The sequence below is a fragment of the Cryptomeria japonica genome, unplaced genomic scaffold (genome assembly GCF_030272615.1).
Source record: "Cryptomeria japonica unplaced genomic scaffold, Sugi_1.0 HiC_scaffold_291, whole genome shotgun sequence".
NCBI lineage: Eukaryota > Viridiplantae > Streptophyta > Pinopsida > Cupressales > Cupressaceae > Cryptomeria > Cryptomeria japonica.
Window position 1 is genome coordinate 16180 of NW_026729113.1, and position 22960 is coordinate 39139.

Here is a 22960-nt window from a genome sequence, read left to right on the forward strand (position 1 = left end):
AGCATGTTTGATACAAGCTCCCGCACCATCATGTTCACCCTTTCCATGACCACTCAAAAAAACTCCAAACATGTGGTATTTTGTCATTTTGATGATATCTACACAGTGCATAAAATGGCCTCGAAAATTGGAATTGTACCACACATCCATCAGACCAAACAAAATGTTTAACTATTGTTATGCCTCTCTCTTTCAAATATGCAAAAAACTTCTTAAAGCAATGTTGTACAAAAAGTGTGTCATGCTCCTTATCATCACTGATATAGAAGTGGTACTCTTTCTTAATGACATGATTTTCAAATGTACTATCAATACTATCCAAATCCATCTGTGCATGCCGATAACACACATGCACCAAAATAGTGATTTTCTTTGAAAAGTAATACTCTGATTGAATCTCTTTTTGATGTGCAAAAGAGTAATTTTCTGGGAAGTCCACTATAGATAGAATAGTTCCAAGTGGAAAAGTGTCTCTTAATCTTTTAAACTGTTCTGATTGCCACTTGGCAAAAATACCATGGCATATGTATAGTTTTATCAACTTAAAAAAAAATTCCATAAATATTCTAATAGTTATTTCCTCTTCTATGTAATCTAACCTTGCACATACCTTTCCAAATTTTGTTTCAATTTTTTTGTACTTGTAACTCTTGCAATTTACTATCTTTCTCATGTCAGTATCTTCATCTCTCAAAGGCAATTTAGTCAAGTCTCTGCATGTTCCACAAATTCCTTTTATGCAATTTATTTGACCAGTTGCATTATCATCTAATTTATCACATAAGATGGATGCTATGGATTGACTTGTTTGTTTAAGAGGAGTTTTTTCATAACCATCACTATCTTCTCTGATTTTTGAAAACTTTGTTTACCTTCACATAGCCTTAACCGTTCAAACATGGTTTGTCCAATCTTTATATGAGGGTTTGTTCTAGTAAACAACACATACATTTTTTGTTGTGTCTATCCATTATTTTATATGGAGATCATAATGATCGGGGCCAATCCTTTGCTTGAAAACATCTCTACTATTTGATGAAGGACGAGTATTATCATTCCAAAAAAATTTCACGAAGTTTGTAACAACATCTTCAATTCTATCAGAATGAAGATCTCTACACATAATTGTCCAATTCCCTTCTGAGGTAGTATCATCCAAACTCTTTATCCTTTTAACATATTTTGATATTGTCCTTCTACTAAAACCAAACTCAGATGACAGTGAAGAGATTTGTCTTTTTTGAGGCAATCTTTCATTTACTAAAGATGTCAATATCACTCTTCTTGAAATGGTCTTATCTACTGTTTGAGATTTTTTACCAATGTTCACCAAACCTTTCTTAACATTATCAACAATATATTTTTGTAGCTGAGATGTTTTCCTCTTTTGACTTGTTGTATCTATACCCAACAATTTTAGTGGATGTATTAAGTCTTTGCGACTAAGTACAATTAATAACAATTGAACTTTCTCTAGTGCAACATCAATATTATAGAAATGAGACATTATTTATTTTGCACTTTTAATTATTGACCTCCTTTTAGTATGTCTAGGTTCTTCACTTAGACATTTCAACTCATCCACATCCATTTCAAGTAAATGATCTAAATTTTTATAAGAAATATTTCTCTTCACCTATTTAGCTAGATCCACAATATTCTCATCCATACCAGTGGTAGGAGGTAAGGAGCCTGACCCCTCTCCTTCAACCTCCATTGGTTCAACTTGGGCAAGCTCCTCCCTATGTTCATCAACTATATTGTGTTCTTCAACAAGTTTGTTTGCCTCGACTCCCACTTCAGAACTCCCTTCTTCTCAAGTCCATTCTACACATAATTTTAGATGACATAGAATATTTTTAATGCAATGAAATTCCAAGTTTAATTTGAATCCAAATTTTCAAGACATTTAGTAAGACATTTAAAAATTATGTCAAATAGGTGGACTATAATGTCATGTATTTAAGACCTATTATTGCATAATAGACCTCCTAATATCACATGTAATAGGTCCTAATATGATCTTCATAATATAGGTCTGAAGGGGACTCTTGAGAATAATGTGAAATGTTTTTGCATATGTGAAGTCATATAAATAGAACCTATTATGACATAATAGGTTCTAAATTTATGTCAAATTTAAGACCTATAATCACATAATAAGTCCTAATATCACATAATAGGCCTTATTATTACTTAATATGATCACGTATGCATAAACATTTCACATTAATATACTTGGCTCCCCTTAAGACAGATATATTATGTGATATTAAAGGACCGATCGCATGATTTTAAGTACCTAGCTTAAATATGATATAAGTTAGAACCTAAATTATGACATAATATGTCTTATTAAATTTATGACTTAATACAAGACCACATATGCAAAAACATTTCACATTATACTTGACTCCCCTTAAGACCTATATTATGCAAATATTAGGACCCAAATTATGAGATAATAGGTCATTAATTTATCACATGTACATAATAGGCCCTAATATATCATAAATATAGACCTCTTAAGGCCCAGACTCAAGTATATAATGTGAAATGTTTAAATTGCATACATGATCATGTTATTAAGTCACAATAAGACCTATTATGTCATAATAGGTTCTATTATGTCATATTTAAGATAGGTATTATCACAGATAATAGGTCTTGATATCACATAATAGGTCCTAGTATCACATAATATAGGTTTTAACGGGGATCAAGTATAATATGAAATATTTTTGCATACACTTGAAAATAAAGAAGAAACAATGTTTGTTTGTTTGAAAGTGTTTGATTGTTTTGATCATGCAAGCACAAATCCTAGGGCTGGAAGAGATAGTAGTTGTTGAATCTCACTTGGCGGGTTACCCTGAGCTATGCAATTCAGAGCGGATACTTAGGTGCTTGATCCCACTGGCTCCCCTCCATGCCACTCACTTCTTAGGAACAGCTAAGCACTAGTCCCCACAAAAACTCCCTGTGGCGAACTTTGTATCTCTACTAAGAACCACAAGAATGTGAGTCACTTTAGAGGTCCGACCTCTCGTGCCAACAACTAGAAGGTCATTGGATTCTACTACAAAATGTGTCTAGTAAGGGCATCCATTCGGGTGGCTATAATCAACAGCGTATTATACTCCGTTAAATGGAAGGCCTCCTAGCTTATAGAGGTTGTGCTCTATAGGGTTAATGGGGAGTCATAATGTCGTTATAGAAACATGTAACACCTGTTGCTTGCAACTTTCCTCTCAAACACATTTATTTATAGTGGCTTGGAAGAGCTTGGCTTTAGCTTGTTACCACTTTGGGTCGTTCCCTCTCACCAAGCCTTAAGGGCTACTAGGGAGGTAGACACCTTTTAAAGGATAAAACAAAAAGAGCCTATTGTTGAAGATACAAAAGACAAGTTTGTTAAATTTAGAGCACCAATTGAAGTTTTTGCTAAACTATAAAGACACATGGTTTCAAAATCTAAATTAAATTATAAATTATAAATAATAAATGAGAAAGAGAGGGGTCCTAAAGATCTAAATTTTAAATTAAAACCATGATCTATTATAAATGGACTTAATTATATAGGAGAAAAATTCAATTACACAACAAGCAAATTAATTGAATTTGAAATTTGCAAATACACATATTTTTTCAAATTAAAGCATAATTAATTTTAATTAAAATGAGATTATTTTTAATCCTACTATTTTCAATTAATTTAATAAAAATAACATCATTTAGAATTAAATAGGATAAAATTATTATATAAATTAAATTAATTTAATTAATATTATTTAAATTAATTTTCATTAAAAATATTAGATAAAAAGTATTTAACTAATACTAACAAATAAACACAATTTTTGGTGCGTAATACATATAAAATTAAATAAAAATAAAAATAAAAATACATACTTGCATCATGATATCTTTGCCTTCTTTGTTCTCGATATTTTTGTTCTGTTTCGGGAGAATAATTCCTTGAAGTCTTATTTTGCCTTCTCTTCTTGTTCCCCATGCTTTTAAAAAAACCTTCAAATATCTTCAAATTATTGCCCTCAAAAAAATTTTCAAACGTCTTCTTTCATCCCAAAATGTGAATTGTTTTAATCATTTGTGTGTTAAAAAATGAAAAAAATTACATATATTTATACGACTTTTACTACAATGTAAAAAAAAAATAATTGAGTCGGTCAGGGTTCGAACGAACGCTGACAGTTAGAAAAGGTTGGGTTTGTTTGAACCCAGCTGTTACATAAATGTGCATGTCATAATTTTGCCTTGGGGTTCGATTGAAGGGGGGTCTGTTCGAACCCCTTACCCCCCCTTTGCTCGAACCAGTGTTCATTCAAACCCTCTTGTTAGAGGTCTCTCCCCAAAAATTTTAGAGTTCTGAGGAATTTTTTCCTTCGGACCTCTAGTTCAAGGCACAAATGAAATGATCTTGATAACTCAAAAATATTCGATGGTAGTACTTGGAGCAAGCTTTCCAACGAGTGCAATATTATTACATTGTGAATTTATTATGTTCTTGTTTTTTTAATTTTATGGAATATTGGTTGTTCACCGAACATGAACTTCTCTGTTCAACGCATTGGGAAAAATAGGAAACTAATTCAGAACAACTCTGAAAAATATCTATGCCCTAAGTATTGATGTCTTCTTTCTAAAAAAAATAAATAAAATTGAATTTTGATATATATAGAACAAGTTATGTGTTCAAACTTAAACCTATGACTGAATTATGACTAGTCGGACTTCAAAACCTAATAAAATGAAAAATATTCAACATATCACTATCAAACCAACTGCAAGCCCTAGATATTGATGTTACAAACCAAAATTCAAAATAATCGAGTTATTAATAATTTATAGAAAAAAAGTTATGTGTTTCGGGAGGCACATCACTCTTAAAAAATGTAGTTTGTTGTAAAAAACTACTTTTCAAGCGAGATGGAAAAATTTTTAAAAATCCTTGAAAAACATTTGAAAAAAATATATATAGAATCTAAAGAAAAAAATGCTACAAATCACTCATTTACATCATTTTCAAATTTTTAATAGTTTAAAAGTTATAGTTCTCGGAAGTTGAAGATTATTTTAAAAATGTTCATCTCAGTGTCAAAAGTGGCAAAAAGGTGGGAACCATTATTGTGAGTTCACCCCATGTGAACAAATGACAAAAGGTCTATGCAAAGAAAGAATTTGAAAGTCTAAAGAATCGATTATCAACAATAGAAACGAGACAAAAGAAGATAGTAGTCAAGAACAAAGAAATTGAGAATGCAACAACATTCATGGTAGTTGTGATTAATGGGGAGTGTTGGAGAGAGTAATGCCAACTACCCCAACCATTCAGTCACTTTTGTATCCAGTCAATCCCAATATTAAATGCAAACAGTGAAAACAAATCTTTATAAAAATTTGAATGAATCAGTCCTTGTCGTATTTGTAGTTTGATAAATGTTATTTTATGCAAAATTCTGGAAGATTCTTCTAGCTACCTCCAGCTTCTAGAAAAATCTAAAAAACCTCAATTAAAAGAGACATTTGTTATCAGTGCAGTATGCGCACTAGAGACAAATTAATGAAATCTTCTAGGTCGTCCGCGATGTTTAGAAAGTCGTCTTCATTCCTATAAATCAGCTGCATTAACCTGGCTGTATCTAACATTGTAAATCAAGTGTAAAATACTTGTTAGGTTGTAACATAATCAAACGTGTTTAAAAAAGGTTAAAAGTGAAAGGAGACTTGGGTAAGATCGTTCACAGGATGCACAATCACGCTGATGAGATTGAGAAAGTCGTCTCGAAAGTCATGCTTCTCGAGAATGTGATTAGGAAGAATCTCTGCCGTAGAAAAATATTGTCGTTGGGTGTTTGCTCCTAGTGCCACCCACATTGCGACATTCTCCAAATATTGATGTTATGATGGTGAGTAATTTCTCTTTAATGTAAACTTTGTTTCTTAACAAATTAATATGGCCAATTTATTCATATGAGACGAGGATTAAATTAAATGCAACGACCTTTTAAAAATTTATTTCTTCTATATCTTTAGCAATACACTAGTCTCATGTTAATATTTTTTTTTCTAAGATGTTCAAAGAAACACATATTAAACTAATTTTATTTGCTTTGATTAGATTATTTTTATAGGAAGGAATATTTGAAAACGAAACGGCTTAAATCACACACATTAAGCTTACATTTGTAGGCTTAAAAGTGTCTAACATTCAGAGTTGACTGATATTTATTAGGCTTAATATGTTGCTTAAAGTGTGCGGTTGTTGGAAATAGCATAGAACACAAAAAACAAAGTAAGGAGATAAACAGAGCAGCACACAAGAAAGACAAAATTTTCATTTAACAAACCATATTTTCATTCATCACTGAACTGATTACAAATGTCTCTTTTTATTGAGGTCTTTAGATTTTTCTGGAAGTTGGAGGTAGTTGGAAGAAACTTCCAGAATTCTGCATAAAATAATATTTGTCAGACTACAGATACGACAAGGACTGATTCATTCAAATTTTTACAAAGATCTATTTAGGTTATGAAGATTTTAAATGAGAAAGAAAATGCAATTAATGGGAAAGTTAGGCCACAACTAAGAAGAAAGAGCCTCTAGAAGAAATGAAGAAGATGCTAAGGAGAAAAACCCAACTGAAATTGTGGGTTGAAAGTGATGAAAGATTTCTCAGTCATTGTCAAAGGAGACACCATGCATGTGAAGGTTGAGGCTCCAAAATTCGAAAAGAAGGTGAGTCTGTCTAGCTATGATTTTGTCTTAATCTATAAAAGTGTTTGGCAATCCATAGATTTGGAGAAAGTTGGTAATAGTTCTGATGAATGCAAAGTAGAAGGAGTCGCGGTATTTAAAGATTGCCACTATTAAAAGTTAGATTTTGTTATGCTAAAGAAAAGAGGGTATTGTGTAAGAAATTTTAGTTGAAAGATTGGTTGATATAGTTACAGAGGAAATCACAAATCAGTGAAGATACGTGGTACTACTGAAACCATAGAAGCCAATCTATCAAGGTCAGTTAAAATCTTTTGTCAATGGGAAAGATAGGTAAGAAGGTGAAGAAAGAAAATTAGAATTTAATTTGTGAGATGGATGCTTTAAAAAATGAATTAATGGAAATGAAGAAATCAAAATTAGAAATGATAGAAATCATAAAAAAGAAACAAGCTGAAAAATGTAAACTTTTAGATGAGAATTGTAAGCTTGAAAAAACATTGAATAAAGTAAAAGAGAAAAATGAAGAGTTGAAGGACAAGTTAAATTTTTTTGATGAGATTAAGAAAATGAACAGAGAGTTAGAACGAAGAGTAAAGTTGTTTGATGACTTAGAAGAGAAACTAAAGAAAGTAGAAGAGGAGAATAGTTTATACAAGAAGGAAATATCAAAACTAAGACAAGAGAATGAAAGTTTGAAGAAAAGGCCACTTGTTAGTGATGTTTCATGTGACACAAGATTTGTATTCATCATTTGTTAAAAGTGATTTAGCTGAAACTATTTGTGATAAAGAATGTCAGAAAGAAGATGACAATGTATTTGCAAATATTGCTAGTTGTGATATTGATAAAAAATGATGGTTTGAAAAGAATGTTGTTTTCAAAATCATGAAGAAAACGGGATATGAAGGTAAAGGTTTAGGAAAACATGAACAAGGAATCATAGAACCTATTGAGCCAATAATGAGGCCAAAGTATTCAAGGCTCTTGGATATGTCACAAGAAAAGAAAATGATTCTACAAGTTTAAGCAAGTCAGTCCAAGGAAGAAATTGTATTCGGTGTTCTCATTGAATAAAGAAGGACACGCGAAAGAGATGTGTTGGGATTTGCATCCATGTAAATTTTATGGTTTGAGAAATTATTCTAAAAAAATGTGTTGGAAGAATGAATCCATGACAGGTTGTACAAAAATGAATTGTGGATGGACCTATGGATCTAGTTGGCAAAAACTCACAGGTATGTTCAAATGGTTATACAAATGTTCATATGTGAAAGATAATAGAAGTCATGAAAGATTTGAATATTCAAAATTTTGAAAAATGTTTTGTGTCAAAAGAAATCACTGTCTAACAAGACATTTACAGATTGTGAAGATGGAGGAAGTTTCAGAATGTTTTGAAGATTTGAGACTGCCACAGCAGTTGAGAAAGCCAAACAAATGACAAAAGGTCTATGTAGCTTGAATGCGGTTAAAGTCGAGTTTGGCCAATTCTAAATACTTGTCTTTACTCGCATGTGGCAGTGTGTAGGCTGTGTATCATAGTCAACCTAAATTAGCGCTATGCGCACAAGAGACAAATTAATTGTAATAAAATGCAAATAGACTATAATCATATAAAACAAACAGTGTCTTCCATATTTGCACAAAGTTTTATTATCTTTTGAAACAACAATTTTATTTTACTGAAGTTAGAATTTCAGCAATCCGTAATAGTAATCTATTGCATCAGCGGTTCCAACAGACACTTTTTAATGGACCCACGTGCCTTGATTCTTGGACTTTCAAGATCCCATAACACTGGGAAATCTGTTACAGCACTGGTTCATACAGAGACTTTTTAATGGAATCTTCAAGGTCCTCCGCGGCATTTAGAAAGCCGTCTTCCTTCCTGTAAATAATTTGCATTATCCGGGCCGTGTTGAAAAGAAGTGTTCTGTAACGCTTGGGTATGTCTGCACGCATTAAAAAGTGGTAGTTCAATTGAGTAAGAGCCTCTTCGTTCACTTCTTCCATGTAATTCAGGGCCTCTTCTTCAGTGCATCCAGGGTGCTCATTCATGTAACATTGTACGAATGAAGCCAATTCCCCGCGATCTCTTTCCCTCTAAATCACCGCAGTATAAAATACACACTACGTTTAGATTTTTAATATATTCAAACGTTGATGACGATCATGAACACAATCAAATTCAGAAGCAGGATATTAGTATGAATTGTCGAAAGGATCACCTGGAAAGTTCTGAAATCGTTCATGAGACGGCCTGTCTCACTGACGAGATTAAGAAAGTCAAGTTTCCCGAGAATGTGATCAGGAAGAATGTCTCCCGTAGAAAATATTGGCGTCAGGATAGTTGATTCCATTGCTATCGACACTTTGGCATTCTCCCAATATTCATCTAATAATGGCGGATAACTTCTTTCCATCCATTCTCTTTCTTTTGTGAAACTGAACAACAGATTCAACCACTGAACCCCGCAACAGACAAAAAAAATAAAATAATCTTGTTAAACTATAATTCCCCTCTTCTTCAGCTCAACTCTGAACCGATATTGAACATGTAGTCAAAATCAAACAAGAGCCAACGAAAAAAGGATTCACTCTAAAGGAACACAAAGTTGAGTTCAAAATTTTCTTTTGGTAGAGACGAAATCAGTATTTACCTGTTGGCGCAGGTAAGGAAGCACATCACGTCCTTGAACCTCCCGTGCACGTTCGGATATATCGGTCAAAGTATTATAGAAACCCATGAAAACTATTTTCATGTCCTCTGGCAATTGGTCGATTTGCAATGGATCCCATCTGCGCCGAAAAGACGAGAGTTAATATGGCCAATTTGTCAACATAAGATGGGGATTGAATGTGCTGACCTTTCGAAAGCTTCATTGAAAAGCTTGAGTTGTTGCAGAGTTGCATAGGTGTCATAGAGGTCGTCTGTGATAACACCCAGGATTCCGGCTTTTGTAAAATCGAGTCTACAGTCGGTGTATTGTTGTTCAAACATCACCACTGAAGAGGTCCAGTAAACTGCCACTTATCTGTGACGAGTAAAATCCAACTGCGGGAATTTGCATTCCTTGTACCATCTTTAACAACAGAATAATCTCATGTTAACATCTTTTATCAAAGATCTTGGCAAAAACAAGGATTATTCTAATTTTCTTGCGCTTTTATTAGATTATCTTTATAACAGGGACTATTTCTCACTCTTTTTTAACTGCTTCATTTTTACCTCTTTATATGTTGTATTTCAGATCTGAGTTTAGCCTGAATGCTGTTGAAGTCGAGTTTGGCCAATTCTAAATACTTGTCGTTGCTCGCTTTTGGCAATCTGTATGGCATGCATTGCAATCAGACTGTATAATGTTCACTAGATACAAAACAAACACTGTATCTTACCGATATAATGTCTTCCCCAGCCATAGATCATCGGGATTAAACGCTACTATGTGATTTCTAGCCATCAGCCTTGGCATATTTCTATTCCACCGAGCAGACAGAGCATATTCGATCTGGAGAAATATGAAAAAAATATTGGAAATCAGATTTTTGTTTTTTATTTAAGAAGTTATTCACAGAATAGAATTTCAGAGAAAGGAACAATTCGCAGTACCTCTTGGCGAAGGTTTTCCTTCACAGCCTTCGCTTGACAAAAGTTCTTGCTTTCCAGGGATCTGGCCAAGTAATCTTCTGCAAATGCACCGATTTCTCTCATTACGTTTTCGCCCGGAAAGTTAAGCTGTGAACATCTATACAGGCTGAGTATGGCGATTATTCCTGCGCAGTTTTCGTCACCGGACCGCTTAGAAAGCTCTTCAGCCTCGCTTTTGATGTTTTGCAGAGCGTCTGTCAATTGAAATTATTTAAGGTTAAGACAGATCTAATTATTCTGGAAATTAAAGACTCGATTAAGCTTTGAAAGAGTATTCATATGAATCATTTGCATACAAATACATGTATACCAGAAGATACAGTGTAGCCGAACGTTCTGAGAAGCCTGAAGGCAGTGGCTGTAATATCAATATCTGGAACCAGGCTCTCTCTTCCTAATCCAATGCCTCTTTCACTCCAGTAACTACCGTACGTTTCCAAAGCAAGGTGTCAAAATAAAATCAATAATCTGGACTTTTACATAAAAATCACAACAGAGGAGACACTGTTACTCACTGGAACACATAGTCCATGGCTTGTTTAATCTCCGTTTGGAAATGGCGTTCGAGACCAAGACTTTCAACACTATCCACGGCTCTCAAACGCTCCGCTATATCCACTGGATAAATGCTCGGTACTGTAATGCCAACATTTTAGTTTTAGAATCCGATATTCTTTCAATAATGCTTTTGAGTATTGAGTACAACAATTACCATGATCTCCAAACTTTGCAACAAGGCTTGTCAAAAACCTTAGGCATTTGTTGTCTCCTGTTTGCATAAATACGCAAGCTGTAGATGCTGGGGAGCTTGAGAAAGATCCATCCTGGGATTGCAGTTTCAGGATATTTTTCCAATCTACTACTTCTTGTATCCCTTCCAGACACTGCAACATTGTTGAGGGATGGCTGTGCAGCTCTTCAAAAGATACTCTAATTCACAATAATCTTATTCAATCACTTCCATCTTCAGTTTATGCGTGTCTTAAAACATGACATATCACGAACAGATAATAGCAAAAGATTACTTTTTTAATTCGGAGTCCCGCTTTTCGTTGATTTGCTTTATGATAGGTACCTCATAAGGAAGATCTAAACCCAAAAGTTTGGCTTGATTTAACAGCGCAGGAAAGACTATCTCGAATCCTTTCGATCGATGATTTGCTTCTTTAATCATTCCTTCTGTATTACCCTTTAAGAACTCAATACCTGCTATGGCCCAAAAATTAAACTTTTCAAGGTAAATCTCATATTTCAATCATACCTCTTGTAAGGTAACTTGAAAATATCTGAATTAAACTATCCAATGTAAAAAAAAAACTACTAAAATCAAAATTCCAAAATCTGGAAAAAAATGCGCATAGGTCTATGGATAAAGGTGTTTGGCCCGTTGGCGCAATGACAGCACTGTTAGAAGAAGTTAATTTCTTCCATTCATTTTTATTTTATTTATTTATTTATTTATTTTATTTTATTTTATTTTATTTTTATTTTATTTTTTAAACAAATAGCATAAAGTATCTATCTCCTTGTTTATTTCCACGCATGCAGAGCTATCTGTTTAATCTTTTAATCGGTGGAACTACTATTTCCACTGCTCATGAATTTGCTATGTAATAGTTAGAAGGATCGATGAATCCTCTATAAATAAAATAGGAGTTGTAATGCATTTTAGTATGAATCAATAAAGATTTAGTTTTGTATGTGTAGCATACGTTAGGAGAATATTGAAGGATATATTACAAGCACAAGAGGAGCCTACACCAGTGTTCTGTGACAACAAATCAGCAATTGCATTATCAAAGAACCATGTTTTTCACCAGAGGAGCAACCACATTGATACTAGATATCACTTCATCAGAGAATTGGTCAACAGTGGAGAAATCTATCTTGAATTTTGCAGATCTGAAGATCAGTTAGCTGATATTTTTACTAAAGTACTACCTAGAGAAAGCTTTGAATATCTACGAGAAAATTTGGGAATGAGTGGAGCTAAAATTGTTAGTAGAAGAAATTAAGGAGGAATTTCGACTCCCTCTTAACACTTAATCATTAAACAAACAGTGATCTTACTCATGCACGATACTTTGGTCTGTGGCTCCTTCAATTTTCTTCTTCACCAATAACTGATTCCACACTTTTCCATTGATCAAAATTAATGAAGAAGTGTGGAATCACTTATTGGTGAAGAAGAAAATTGAAGGAGCCAGAGACCAAAGTATCGTGCATGAGTAAGGTCGCTGTTTTTTTAACGATTAAGTGTTAAGGGGGAGTCGAAAACTAGTAAAGTTGAGGTTTTAGAAATTTATAAGAAAAGGGGATTGGTGTAAGATTTGGTCATGGTGAAGCTGTAGATTAAGTCGGGAAAGCACTACTCAAGCTGTAGCTGAAGTTGAAGACTTAAAAAAGAGCATTTTGTTTCTATATGAAAGCAATGTTTGAGGTCAGTTAGGCCTTTGATAGTAAGATTCCCGAGCAAGCATATGTAGTGTGACTTTAAAGGAGGTGTTGATAAAATTGAATCATACCTTAACCTACAATAGACTGGTAACCAAGAGGGCCAGAGCTTGTGGTAAGAGCATCCCAATAATAGCATGGGATTTCCTGGGTTCGATCTCTAGATTTAGAAGTTTTTCAATGCAGCAGCATGAGTGAAAGAGACTAAGAATGCACCCAGAGTTAGCAGTCAAAATTAAGGTGGAATGTTGGAAAGAATAATTTCTCCTGCCACCGTCTACATGCAAGCAAATCCTCCATGCAAACGTTTAGATCCTCCATGCAAGCTGCCAAACTAAAGATTTGATATAATTAATAAATTGATCTTACATTTGCTCCATGCATGCAGTTGAGATCTCTAACCTCCATGCATGCACAATTTCCTCTATAAATAGGAGTTGTAATAGTTAGAAGGATTGATGAATCCTCTATAAATAAAATAGGAGTTGTAATGCATTTTAGTATGAATCAATAAAGGTTTAGTTTTTTATGTTGTAGCATACGTTAGGAGAATATTGAAGGATCTATTACAAGCACAAGAGGAACCTACACCAGTGTTTTGTGACAACAAGTCAGCAATTACATTATCAAAGAACCACATTTTTCACTAGAGGAGCAAGCACATTGATACTAGATATCACTTCATCAGAGAATTGGTCAACAATGGAGAAATCTATCTTGAATTTTGTAGATCTGAAGATCAGTTAGCTGATATTTTTACTAAAGCACTACCTAGAGAAACCTTTGAATATCTACGAGAAAATTTGGGAATGAGTGGAGCTAAAATTGTTAGTAGAAGAAATTGAGGAGGAATTTTGACTCCCCCTTAACACTTAATCATTAAAAAAACAGTGATCTTACTCATGCACGATACTTTGGTCTGTGGCTCCTTCAATTTTCTTCTTCACGAATAAGTGATTCCACACTTTTCCGTTGATCAGAATTAACGAAGAAGTATGGAATCACTTATTGGTGAAGAAGAAAATTGAAGGAGCCAGAGACCAAAGTATCGTGCATGAGTAAGGTCGCTGTTTTTTTAACGATTAAGTGTTAAGGGGGAGTCGAAAACCAGTAAAGTTGAGGTTTTAGAAATTTATAAGAAAAGGGGATTGGTGTAAGATTTGGTCATGGTGAAGTTGTAGATTAAGGGGGGAAAGCACTACTCAGGCTATAGCTGAAGTTGAAGACTTAAAAAAGAGCATTTTGTTTCTATATGAAAGCAATGTTTGAGGTCAGTTAGGCCTTTGATAGTAAGATTCCCGAGCAAGCATATGTAGTGTGACTTTAAGGGAGGTGTTGATAAAATTAAATCATACCTTAACCTACAATGGACTGGTAACCAAGAGGGCCAGAGCTCGTGGTAAGAGCATCCCAATAATAGCATGGGATTTCCAAGGTTCGATCTCTAGATTTAGAAGTTTTTCAATACAGCAGCATGAGTGAAAGAGACTAAGAATGCAACCAAAGTTAGTAGTCAAAATTAAGGGAGAATGTTGGAAAGAATAATTTCTCCTGCAACCGTCTACATGCAAGCAAATCCTCCATGCAAACGTTTAGATCCTCCGTGCAAGCAGCCAAACTGAAGATTTGATATAATTAATAAATTGATCTTACGTCTGCTCCATGCATGCAGCTGAGATCTCTAACCTCCACGCGTGGATTAATCTTCTCTTCCACCGCTCATGCATTGGCTAAGTAATAGTTAGATATTTCAGAAGGATCGATGAATCCTCTATAAATAAAAGAGGAGTTGTATTGCATTCTAGTATGAATGAATAAAAGATTTGGTTCTGTATGCTGTAGTATACGTTGAGCTATTTGTTTCTGTTATTTTGTAATTTTTCATTCCTTAAGCACAGATGGAAAGACAAGGAAAAACGAAATATGTAATTACCTCTGTTCACTTGGTTATTTCCAACGCCCCAGAAGGCTAGAGTAGCTATGCAGGAAAGAGTATTGAGTAATCTATCACAAGCTAAAAAACGACGATTCTCTCCCCAAGAACCGTCGGGTAACTGATTGTGAAGAATCCAGTCCACCATTTGAGGAAACTGGGGTTTAGCGGAGCCATCAATTGCAGAAATCCTCGCTACCCACGCAGTATCGTATGGAGAGGGACTTATTTCCCCATCTTCCATCGAATTAAATATAGCTTTGATCTCTGCAACCAATTCCTCTATTCTCTTATCCATCTCATCCGAGGGTGCCTGAAACAATAGCAGGAAATCAGATTTTCAGATTTTCTCTCATTATTCATCTTTTATTTCCTCTTGGATTTTACATATATCCGATACGAATTTACTATAAGTGATTAAGTGATCTTTACAGTTTATTGTATAATTTTTTAGTTCTTTCATTTCAATGATAGATCAGAACGTGTAACTCATAAAACTGATATAAACTAAAATCAGAACGTGTAACTCATAAAACTGATATAAACAAATATCTGAATGACTACTGATAAATGTTATCCACAAGTTCTCAAAAAATGTGCTAATAAAAAGCTGATCTATCTACATTCAGTTCATACTTAATACCTCAAATGTTGAAACAGATTGAACGTAATCTGGCTTCCCGTAATAAGCTGCAATGATGACAGCCTTAAATTATTTAACACTCAAATACTTCACTAGTTTAAACTCAAAACTCTATAAAATAAAGCAGATGGTGTGTATTTTCTGATTGCCATTACCCTGAAGACTCTTCGCATCCTCTCCGACAACAGCAGATGGGATGTTGCGCCAAGCTGCAAATGATTCAGAAAAACAATAATAATTAAATATTATAATCTTTATATTTTTAAATCTATGCAAAATATATTGATAAATTTATAAAAAAAAACAAAAAATCTTTACCCAGACTCTTTGCACGCGAATAATTTCCAAAACGCAAACATCCATGGGCTTTCATTGAAATCCACCGTGGAGATTTAGTATTAACCGTCGAAACTGGAATGAGCGGTGCAAACAAAATTGGGGCCATCTTTAAAAAACTAGATATTTCCTTTGTATTGACTTTTGTGTTTAACAGGCATGAGGAGGAGAGACCTTTATAGGGTTGCACTTGCCATGCCACGACAAATTCTGAATCCTACGATATTCGACTTTGTATAATATTAGTTTGATTAGAAAATCTATTAAATTAATACTTGATAAGATTGAATTATTTATAATAAAATATATAAATTAATTAAGAATTTATTTAAATTGTTTAGTTTGATTTGATGTGTCAATTGTATCTTATTATTATCTAAAATAATAGAAATCAAATTTAAATATTTTATGATATTGACAATTAAATTTGATCATTTATAATTAATTTGTTTTGAACTTAAAAAACAATCAAACACTCACCAAAATTCATACCCAAAAAATATTACACATACCAAAAAAAAAATAAAAATATTTCAAAAAAGATATGAATAGAAAATGAGAAGTCACTTAATAGTTAATTTTATAAAGTCTTCAAACAAACATTTATTAAAAAAGTTAACAGATTTTAGTACTTGCTTCAAACAAGACTTTACAGCTTCATTTTATATAGGGGAAAGGACCCAGTAGTTGAGCATGTTCCAATTGTTGTGAGGGTTGTTGATACCTTTTGTTCCAAAAATTGAACAAATAAAACCTATTGTTTGAAACAAAAAATATCAATTTTTGTTAGGAAATTACATTCAATATTGATAATTTTGATCAGATGCCAAAAGTTGATTTAAAAAACTGACACAAATAACTTTTTTAAACAGTTTTGACGAACTCTGACAGTGGACAAAAGAGAGTGCAGACAAAATGCAGAATCATTTGAATATATAAAAAGCTTAACACCTAAACTTTTTTCAAACACTTTTAACGAACTCTGACAATGGACAGAACAGACTGCAGACAAAATGCAGAATCATTTGAATATATAAAAAGCTTAACAGCTATGAGGAAGTAGAAGATACTTTAAAATAGTAATTTTATATTATCCACAAACCATGAAAACACGGTTGATGTGCTAGTGGCCAGGTGGAATAACATCTATTCAAATCGTAGAAAGATTTGCTTAAAAGACTGTTGACAAACTTTTCTAGAAACTTTTCTTTAATGCTTCAAATAGTTTTGACAAACAGACGATTTAAAATTGACTGAATAAGAGAGGTGGTTAAGATTATATTCTATTTTCGGTATGAAACATTCTCGCTATCAGTTTGGGAATAAATTAAAAGTAGATAGTCTGAACGAGCTTTTTGAAGAGTCAAGATTTCGCAAAATAGCAAACCTCTTAATTAAGATTCCGAAGAGAAGATCTACAATGAAAAAGAATCTGAAACTGGGATAAGTTGAACCTGTGGGTCCCTTAAGCCATTGGATCTCGTGAACGTCATTAAAACTTTATTATTGTGTTGTTATTCTTTTATGTTGTTTTAACTTTTTTGTAATGTCATACTATAATGACTCTTAAGTCTACTATATTACTACTTTTCTATAATACATATCAATATTATACTATCATACTATTATGGTCTTTAAACTAATCATTATGTTATTATAAATTTATACTATAATGACTCTTACGTCTACTATATTACTTTTTTTCTATAATAGATGATTGTATTATATTGTCATGTACCATTATTGTATTTAAACTATTTTTTTGTTATTTGGTAATCACTCTTTAAATATTAGATTGGTAGAGAATTAACCTGCTATATTTTACTCTTGATTTAAAATATAATATTGTTTTTGTTCTTTATTTAAATTTCAATACAATTAAAAATAATAATTACAATTTTTTTTATTTAATCATATTTGCGAAGGTTTTAAATATAAAAGTGATGAAACTAATCTATAAAGAAAAATCCTTACCTGAAAAATGTTAACATTATTAATTTAAAAATCCTTCTTATGAATCATAATTTAATTGTTATATATTAATTTTAATAATAATAATAAAGATTTCTTGATATTTTCTATGAATAAAGTCATTCTTATAAATCATAATTTCCTAAGGCTCTAGATTAAAAAAATAAAAAAATCAATCTATAAATGAAAATCTTTAGCTTAAAATTTAAATATTATAAAATTTAAAATCTTTTTTTATAAATCAAAAGTAATTTGTTATATATTAATGTGTTTAAATAATAATTAATGTTTTATTATATTTTCTATGAACCAATTTTGATTTTTGGTGAAAGAAGTTCGCCTATGGCTTGTGACAATAGCTAAATGAAATTGGGTTCCATATAAAACCTTCCCCCAAAATAACCTTCTCATATAATAGTAGTTAAATCCTATGCATATCTCATAAAATTTACATTGTGTATTTTTTAGTTTTTGAATTTATATATCATTCGTAGATTATATAAATTTGTGTTCAATTCAACTTAGTTACTTTCAAAAATTAAGTTTTATTTATTATTCGTTACCTAAATTTTATTGCAAATTATTTTAATTTAAGTGATCCACTTATCTTGATCATTTGATATCTTTTATTGTGCCACTTAATGTCCTCTTCATTACAAATTCAAATCCTAAGTTTTAAACTTTTTAAATTTAGTGACTAAAAATGTACATTCATTAGCATAATCAATTAAGAATCAAAGAGTTAATTCAAAGTCAAATTGTATTATGAGTACAATAAATCTCTCTCTCTCTCTCTCTCTCTCTCTCTCTCTCTCTCTATATATATATATATATATATATATTAGAAACATAACTTGATCATGTTGCTAATGATGCTTGATTATCTACCTCTCTTTGTCTATATATCAAATTATATCTCCCTTGCTCTCCCTCCCTCTCTACTTATCTCTCTCTACAAAACTTTATCACACTTTCCCCTTTCTTCTCTCTCCCTCTACCTATCTCTAAATTTATATCCCTCTGTCTCCCTATCTCTCCCCATATCTCCATTTATTTCTTCTTACCTAACCCTCTATCTGTATCTCTATCACTCTATATTTATTTCCCCATTTCTCTCTTCCTCTTTATTTCTCTCTCCCTCTTTATTTCTCTCCCTCTCTTTATCTCTATTTGTCTTTATCTACTCTCTCTTTGTCTATCTCTCTATTTGTCCTTCTTCCTCTCTCTAAATATCCTTATATATCACTTTGCATAACCATCTATATCTCTCTCCATCTCCGTCTTCTTCTATACATATCTATCTCTTTTACTCCCTATTTATCACCATATCTCTAACTAGATATTTATTAGTCCCTCTACATTTCTATCTCTCTATCTATTTTTTGCCTTCTTCCTCATGTCCTTAATCTTCCCCATTCTCCCTCTATCTCTATACTATGTTTCCTTTTTATCCATCCAACACTATCTCTCAATCCCTCTCACTATTCCTAGACCTCTATGTCTATGGCAAGCTTTATTTCTATATCTCGATTATCTCCATATGTACTCTCTCTCTCTCTCTCTCTCTCTCTCTCTCTCTCTCTCTCTCTCTCTCTCTCTCTCTCCTTTACCTCCATCTTCACCCACATACCTACCTCATCTTCCTCTCTCTCTTTCTCTCATACTCTTCCCCCATCTATATTTCCTTGTTCCTTTCCCACTCCATCTCCAAATGAGCCTCTTGATAATGGAGCGTGATCATCTTCTTGATTAAGAGGTTTTGTTTAATCTTCTTTTGGTCATTTTTGGAGATGTCTACTACAAAAAAATATAAATCATTTGCTAAATGATCTAGCAATAAACCTGATGTATACAAAAAAGTATTTCAAATATAGACCAATCTTTTTTCTTATTAGACCTTCCACAACTCTTTGAGGTACCCATTACATACCAAGGTGTGAGTGAAACTAAGTAATACTAGAATTCTTATTTTCTCTAAAGAAATATATGTAAACTAGTTGGAAAAATATTTTTATTGAAACTTAGTTTTTATTTAAATCTTATATATACTATATTATATAGAATTTTGTTATTATCATATTTATATTTTATTTATGTAGATAATGTTATATTTTTTTATATTATAATATAACTCTAATCTTATCATAGATAAGTTTAACTCTAAATGATATATATATATGTTCACACACACACACACACACACATGCATATGTATATGTATACACATATATATACACATCTACATATACATTTATATATGTGTATATATATGTATATGTATGTCTGTATGTGTGTATGCCTATTTGTGTATACATGTATGTATATGTATGTGTAAATATATGTATGTATATATACAGACATATATATATATATATATATATATATATATATATGTACATAATCATATAAATACATACATACATATATGTGTGTACATATACATACACACACACATACATATATATACACAAATATATATATATGCTTAAACATGTATATATATACATATATATACATACATACATATATATACATACATACATATATATACATACATATATATATACATATACATACACACACACATACACACACATATATATATGTATGTATATATGTCTATGTTTGTCTATATGTATATGTATATGCATATGTATATGTATATGTATATATGTATATGTATATGTATATGTATATGTATATGTATATATGTATATGTATATGTATGTATACATGTATAAGTACATATGTATGTATACATATGTATGTATATATACATACATATGTATATATACATATGTATATATATACATAAATATACATACATACATACATACATATATACATACACACACATATATAAATATATATATAGATATATATAGATATATACACACACACATACGTACATACACATATATATGTGTACACATACATACATACATACATACATATACATGCATGTGTATATATGTGTGTATATATATACATGTATGTATGTATGTATGTAGATAGATAGCTAAAGAAAAAGGAGTTAGTACAGAGAGTAGCGCTCAATATAGAGATATAACTAGACATATATTTTATTGTTCGACATATGTATATGTATATGTATATGTATATGTATATGTATATGTATATGTATATATGTATATGCATATGTATATATATGTATATATATATATGTATGTGTACATATACATATGTATATATATATACACACAGACACACACACACATATATATATACATACACACACACACACACACACACACACACACACACATATATATATATATATGCATGTGTATATGTGTGTGTATATATATACATGTCTGTCTGTATGTATGTATGTATGTATGTATGTATGTATGTAGATAGATAGCTAAAGAAAAAGGAATTAGTACAAAGAGCAGCGCTCAATCTATAGAGATATAACTAGACATATATTTTATTGCTCAAACTCCTAAGAAACTGAAAAACCATCTACACAAAATGTAAACCACATGTAGTTAACTTCAAATAGAAGAGATTAATCTAAACCGACTACTATAGAGTATAATTTAACCCAAAAACTATATGAAAAACTCAAGTATTAACAATCCCTTATCAAAATACAAAATCTTATATGAGAAACTCATGAATTAATAACACCTTAACAAAATACATATAGGTGAGATACAATTCCAAATAACCATGAGTGAGAAGACAACCAAATGAGCCCTAGAACATGATTTCACAAACAACTATGAGTAGGAAGTCATGTCATAGAGACTGAATATATGAAAAGCACCAAATTAGGTCTTTGGGTTATTTTCATATGTCGCCTCGATCCCTGCATTATCATCTTCAGTAACCTTATATCCAAATTTTTAGCCCAAACAGTAGCCTATGGAAACCTCTCTAGCAAACTCCATGGCAGGAAACTTCTCAACCCTTTGATGATGCAATTGATGGAAAACTAAATGGTGGAACAAATAGAACAAATCTGAGAACTGGGTTGCCATAAGAGACAATCTTTGTGAAAAGCCCTAACTCATTCTCAAAGATATTATAATTTTTAAATTCTAGCTTTATTTTCATCACATTATAAAGACTAGCATACTAGGCTTTCATTTTCAAATACTTCAAATGAAAAATCATTTTGATAGCCCTTTCTAAATCATCATTAGAGATAAAATCTTGTTTGACATACTAGGAAACCAAATCTAGTAAAGACCCAAAATTTTGAAGAACATCAAAAGCATTGGAAAGTAACACGTAAACAACCTGAGAAGGATAAAAGCTACAAGGAGCTTTAGGGTTAACCACTTCCTCCCCAATGACAATGATTATCGCCTTCTGAATTTTCATGATATCCCATTTGAAGATGTGTTTGAGGTACTCCATAGTGTAAGACATAGAAGAGGGGAGTTCCTAACCAGTAATTGAGATATAAATTATCTAGTTTAGTAGCTTATACTCCTTTGAAATGAAAGGTGGAAGCAAAATGAGCCACTTTCCACTTAAAAGCATCACCTTGAATCCCTCACACATTTCTCAGAGATCAGTGAGCATAGATTAGAATTCAATTCACACAAAGGAAGGATTTGATGTGGTCACAAATGATCATGAGAGTACATTACTATCCTCACCAAAGTCCAATCCCAACCCTTCACAACTCAGTTTATAATTACCATTACCTTCACATGGGTTGGATGGCTACCACATAGTCACAAGAAACACCACTTGGCATACGACTTGATAGAAATATGAAATCCTTAATCAGGTGTCATCATTCATAAAAGGTACATTATGACTTACACATATTAAAGTCCTTGCTCTCATCACTTTTGTGCCACCGGGAAACGACCTTCAAAACAAGAAATTAAATATTATGATTTATTCTAAAATCAAAGATTTGATTTTAGAAGTTTGTTTATTGCTTTCAAATCAAGTTTTGAATCTATGAAAAACTTTTTTTATTTTGGTTTTATACTTGTTGAAATATGTGAAAAATTTTGGTGAAAATTTTAACAATGGTTTAAAGGATCATCAAAGCAATCCATCCCCCTAGATACAAATGTTAAATTTTATGATCTTCTTTCTTCACTCAAACCAATTGTTTATAATTTTCATGTTTTGCATTGGTCTCTTGAAAGTGATATGCAAGTACTGGCCCTTATTCTAGCATTTTATACTCATAATCGGTCTTTTTAATTTTTGGTTTTCCAATGAAGGAACTTATTCCAA

At 32.1% G+C, this 22960-nt stretch overlaps 1 pseudogene; it reads right to left on the minus strand.

Annotated features, from left to right (window-relative positions):
- Window positions 1–8356: 8356 nt before the first annotated feature.
- LOC131078747 (bifunctional isopimaradiene synthase, chloroplastic-like) lies at window positions 8357–15890 on the minus strand (annotated as a pseudogene).
- Between the last annotated feature and the right edge of the window lie 7070 nt (window positions 15891–22960).